Source organism: Cyprinodon variegatus, unplaced genomic scaffold (genome assembly GCF_000732505.1).
Source record: "Cyprinodon variegatus isolate N-32 unplaced genomic scaffold, C_variegatus-1.0 Scaffold223, whole genome shotgun sequence".
In the NCBI taxonomy this organism is placed as follows: Eukaryota; Metazoa; Chordata; class Actinopteri; order Cyprinodontiformes; family Cyprinodontidae; genus Cyprinodon; species Cyprinodon variegatus.
Window position 1 is genome coordinate 729387 of NW_015150676.1, and position 5819 is coordinate 735205.

Genomic DNA, 5819 nt, shown 5'->3' on the forward strand with positions numbered 1-5819 from the left:
GATTTTAAAATGTCTACTTAGCTGGATTTCTGTTCAGCCTTCCTTTAGTCTGTAGGAAACCTGGAATAATCCTGGTAAAACAGCAGATAACAGAACAGACAGCTGCCAAACTGTAACACTGAGCCCCTGTATGATGCTGATGGGAAGAGCCGTTCCTTGTTTCTCTTTTCCAAACCTACCGACATCTTCATCCATTTTTCAATCTATTTTCCTCTCTCCGTGTAACAAAATCGTCCGCCCATATCCTGATGTGTCTCCCGTCCAGCACTACCACTACCTACCGACGTGTTCATCTGAGTATTTCTGCAGATGACGGGACTCCAAATTGTTGTGGACATCTGATGTGAAGCGGGTGTTGAGGAACCGTGAGGGTGCAGTGCCCTGCAGTGAACTTCTCACTTAAGCAAGTGATCCAGACACAATAGGCCTGACCTCAGCGTTCAGTCACAGCTCAGACAGGAGCAAACACAATATTAACATTCAGAACAAACTGTCCAACACAAAACAAAGAGACTTGTTAACATTGCAAACTTGCCTCTGAGCTTTTATCTTTATTAGGAAGCAACACTGGAAAAAACAAGAATTGCTATTATTTTTCAGATTTTAATTAATTCTTTTATCTTTTATTTATTTTTTTAATAATTCATTCTGTTTTTAGCTTTCTACCTCAAAACGCCTAAATGTGAGATTATTTCAGCACTTTATGCAGCACTGTCTTTGCAGCAGACCTTAAGCCCGGCGGGTCGGGTACAGGGCCCAACTGTCACCTGCTCATGTTTATCTATTTATAGAAAAGTCCAAACCACAGTCACACGGTGTTACATCCACACGCCTTTCAAATGGGGCTTTAAAATTTCTAAAACATGTTTCGAAATAATTTTTTTCACAAGTTTTTGTTTTATAGCTGTGTAAACAAATAAAATGAGATTCAAAATTCCACCTGACGTGTGTGACTCTGCGGGAGAAATGCATCAGCAGGCTGGCATCATCGGAAACTAGAGGCTCAGATTTATCCAAGTAGGGGTCGAAGGTCATTGTCCGATCATTTCAGGTGATGTGTTAAATAAGCTTGTTCCGTTATTCTTATTTTATATCCAGTTTGGTTTTATTATTGGTAAATTTCAATGAAACAGCAGCTAAATATTAGGAGCAAAGGCTTTGTCTTATGCAGAAGGTCTCCAATAATCGTAATCAGCATATTTGTCTGACCAGATTCCCTTTTATGAGTGGAAAATATGCATTTTTGCCACTGTGCCAAAATCCAATTTCCTCCTAGCACACTGCCCAATGAAACTTTTTGGAACAAACATGCTTCAGCTTATTTAGTCCAAATTAGCTTGAGTTATAGTCAAGATGTGGATCTATAAAGTCTGAGGGTTCATCCAGAGTTTCATCCACAGTTTCCAATGAGCTTTCATGGTGTTCTGCAGGGTTTATTTTTTTTATGTCATCTTTTCTTTGTTTATAACCTATAAATCAGACATGGTGACATTTAAAATAGTGGTTTCACCTAAAAATATTCCTCAACGCCTTTCTGTCATAAAAAAACAAACAGTTGTATTTCCAATTCATAGTTTGGGAGCTGTACTTGCTTTAATTCACATGTGTAATTTCAGGCAGAATTTGCTGCTAACAACGTCTGGGATCAAGGGGTTATAAAGATGTTTATGAACTTTTCTAATATGCATCAAGTATACATATCAGACAGCTGGATAAATAAATCAGTAAATAGATATATTTCTTGTCAAGCAATGGATTTCCAGTGTGGAACTTCACATGTTCAACATTTCTAAAAGGAATTTTTTTTTCCCCTTCAGGCCCTCTTTGTGTTCCTACCAGGAGCAGCAGCCCATCATTAAGGGCCTACATAAATTAGGACAGTGGAAAAAATGGGATTAAATTGACTTGAATATCGATGAGGAATAGAGGCCTATCCTCCTGTGTGATATAATGAATCCCAAGCCAAGCCATTTGACGGTTGCAGTATTTGAAGTAGCGCAGGAGGGGGCTGCTTGAAAATCTCCTACTGTGGCAGCTTTCTAAACCATCTCAGCCTGGAACACAAACTGAATAAATTTTGCTCCTCACATGGACTCAAGCTTATTAGGTTGCTCTCTTGCTATGGTGGCACCGACCAAAAATCGGGGAGCATGACCCACTTTTTAGGAGTTACCAGTCATAACATCAAGAAACATTTGACTTTGGCCTGAAGTCCTACTTACAAATCTGTAAGTACAATGTATGCCTCTGTTGGCTGCGACTTTACTTAACTTTTTATTTCTCTGTTTAGATTGAGTGCAGCTGCTGAGACGTTTGCTCATGAGCAGTGCCTAACAGGGGAGGGGATACTTATACTGCATGCTTATCAGGTTTCAAATCGTCCATTTCTGTACCTAGAGATCAGCCTTTTTGCTGTTTTGTGAAAGCCTCTGGCATCTGCTGGATTCTCATAGGATGTCCTCAGGCAATTAAGCTCTGCTTAAATGTTACAGGGATATTAAAAGCTGACAGAGAGTTAAAAATGTTCCTGTTTTATCTGGTGAAACCAACACCTAGGAGCCTGATTGGAGGAAACCAAACTGAGGCTGATTGTGGTATTCCCTTCTGTTTAGTGGCCTAAATAAATTATGTTTCCTTAAAGCATTATATATGAGCTATAAATGTCACTGATGTGGCGTTCTGATGGTCATACCACAACATTTTGCAAAAATAACAGCAACAAAAAAAAAGTCTTGCTTCACTTGGGATCAAACTGCATTATGCAAAAGCTAGAAATTACATTTCCTTTAAACTTTAAAAGCCATTTCTTGTGCTGTAAAATATTTGTTTTAGATGTGGTAAAGTTCTTCAGATCTAATTTTTTTTATGTCTATTGTGTTTGTATCAAAAAAACTAATTGCAATATCTAATGTCGACGTTGACTCCCTTTACTCAGACTGGTAGAGGACGTTTTATTGTTGGACTGATTGATATTTTTGACCATAAAACCCAGTAAAATAATTATTCTACCCAACCTTTTCTTTCTAAAATCCCAGGGTCCTAATTTAACCAGTATCACAGAACAAAGAGTTTGATTTGTTTTTTTCTGATATTCCAAAAGAGTTCAGAGACTGAAAATCAAAAGAAGAAGAAAAGCAAACATTTACATATTTAACATTAAGTCAGTGAAACCAGAGTCCTGTTTCTGTGTTCAGACGGTTCTGGACTGCAGAGAACCTGGCAGTAAGATGGCTGGTTGGAAACGGTTGCAGGCTTTGCATACAGGCCTGTTTGATGTCAGTGTGCTGCTGTACTCCTCACTCCTTTGTGTAAAAGCGTCTAAACATAGTTTAGATTTTTCTGACTGAAGAAATGGTGAGAATCTGTCCTTGGATTCAGTTTGACAAATGAAGGTAGAGAAGGAAAAATGGACATTGACTGAGCAGACGTTTATTGTGACCGCCGCGTCCTTAGGGTCCTTCAGAAAAGGCCACGTCTTCAACACACTGATGTGATTTTCATCGCTTTTTCACCAGCAATAGTGTTTGAGACACTACTGGGAGCAATCTCTTGATTAAAAGAACAGTGTGTGAGACAGAGAGGGGGAAATGAAAGAAAGAAGATGGCGTCTCAGCGTGGGATCACACGGCCCACATACCCGGGGAGGAGGAAAAGCTCCTCTGACCTTCTTTGTGTCAATGCCAACCATCCAAAGGATTCTGGTTCTGCTTTTATTGAGCCAAATCTTTAGATCGGTCTTCATTCAAAGGTTCTAGACGATTAAATGTTCTCCTTCTTCAACAGCAGCTCTGCAACACCAACACTTTGAGCGTTCAATATTCTTATGGGTAAAACCCTCTAGAAATAAAACATAATATATTGGATCTGAAGGTGGAGGCTTTTGGCTCATCACTCATCATCAACAAGTTAATATGTAATGTCATGATGTAATTAGTGGTGCGCCGATGCCATTTTTTGGCCCTGATACCGATACCCGATTCCTGGCTGTGCAGTATTGGCTGATACCCATACCCTACCATACCATCTGTTTGAAATTGATGCGTGCATAGTCTTTATATGAAGAACTGCAGACTGCCTGGATGTAAAATAATTGCCATCATGGCTTTGTTAAGCTGCTGCCTACCTTTGTGAAGCAGGAAAAAAACTAATACAAAGTGAATCCAGTAGAACTTTTTATTGCCTACCTGGAATGGGTGACAATAGTTGAATAAACTTTTGGTTCTCAAAATGGTATCGGCGCCCTATTTTTTTGGTACTCGCCGATACCGATCCCACCATTTTAGTGCTGGATCGGGGCCCGGCCCGATACTGGTGTTGGTATCGGTGCAACACTAGATGTAATAAAACCTCAGCAATCTATAACATACAGCTCTATCTTTGTTTGTTTGTGTGTTTATTATGTTTACACCGGTTTCCATGGTAACAATCACTGCGGCTCATGTCGATTCTGGCCCGTTTTTCATCCAGCAGTCAGCCTTGGTGTGTGAACGTTTTGTAAATACAGCCATTATTATTGGAAATAAATTCAGAGCTGTAAATACAGTCAGTCTGAGCAGCTTCAGTTGGTCCCAATGAGGCGCAGAGCTGTTCTGGATAAGGGGGACCTCTGATTGATGTGCTCCCTCAGAACGGACCCTCGGGAGGACACTGCGGTCATCTGGTGGCCCTTTAATACAGGTAATGTTGGCGTTCTGAAGTTCCCTCAGATCTCCCTGAGATCTGAATCAATAAGCATTTTTATTCCAGCAATTAGTCCCGAATAAACGTAGACATATACTAATGTAGTGTTAAACTATGATGACCTGGACACATGAGAAGAAAAGGGGTTTAGGAAGCTGTAAAGCTCTGACATTGGCTCTGCAGGTTGCCTCTTCCATCACAGACTGCAGGAAATACCGTCCATAAACAAGGAATCATCTTTTAATTGCTGTGCTGGTTTTTCTGTTTATTTTCTGTAACACACAGTTCATAGTGCTTCCCAAAGTGATGCTTGAGCTGAGAACAAAGAAGAGATGTGTAATCATGCTGCTCGTGAAGCTGTTTTTTGCTATGGTAACTGGTTTGCAAATGGAACAACATTTAGTCAGACAATAGCTGGTGGATAAGAACGAAGAAAAAGGGAAGCGAAAGAGACAAAAGGAAACGGGTCAACAGAGCGCTCTCCTCTGCTCCGGCTTAAAAGAGATGCAGACCCAGTGGGGACCTGGATCGAAGAGGGCTTGGAGAGAGAGCCGTGTATTTAATTATGCATGTGTCTCAGAGAAGAGGTATATTTGTAGGTATTTGTTAATACAAGAGGTAAAGCAGCTTTGGTTGGGTGTGATTTTTCTGTCAGGGTGAGGTGTCTTCTCCCTCAGTGTGCAGTTTCAACATCACACCCCTCTTTCAATCTATAATCCCTCTCTCCCCAGGCATTTCACTCGCTTGCAACTCACCGCCACGCTGAGATAAAGTTATCCCACTGCAGTCGCTATCATTCCTGCCCATCCGTGTGTATATAAGGTACAGCTATTCCAGCATGTCCACCTTCCGCTGCTGCTCCGAGTACAGAAAAACACGCCAGCTCAGGGATTGAAAGCAACAACAAACAGCCGGATTTGGATGAAAACTAAATGCTGTTAATTGATCTCCTCTGAAAACCGAAGCTCTTCAGTTTTACAGAAACGCCCAGCCGTGCAGATATGCTGTTTAACATAGTGGCTCCTCTTACAATCACAGCAGTTTGCTTTAGAGAAGGGTTTCGACTTCACTAGAAAAAAATCTAAATCTAGATAAACTTATTCTTCAAATAAGTGCATTTGTTCTTGAATTGAGAAGGT

The 5819-nt window shown here is 40.5% G+C and overlaps 1 long non-coding RNA gene across 1 annotated transcript in view; it reads left to right on the forward strand.

Annotated features, from left to right (window-relative positions):
* Positions 1-2062: 2062 nt before the first annotated feature.
* The window catches only part of LOC107088587, a 41781-nt gene continuing 38024 nt past the window's right edge, over positions 2063-5819 (forward strand). Inside the window, exon 1 of the long non-coding RNA XR_001481383.1 lies at positions 2063-2228. This is a non-coding gene — a long non-coding RNA (uncharacterized LOC107088587). The remainder of the gene's footprint in view (positions 2229-5819) is intronic.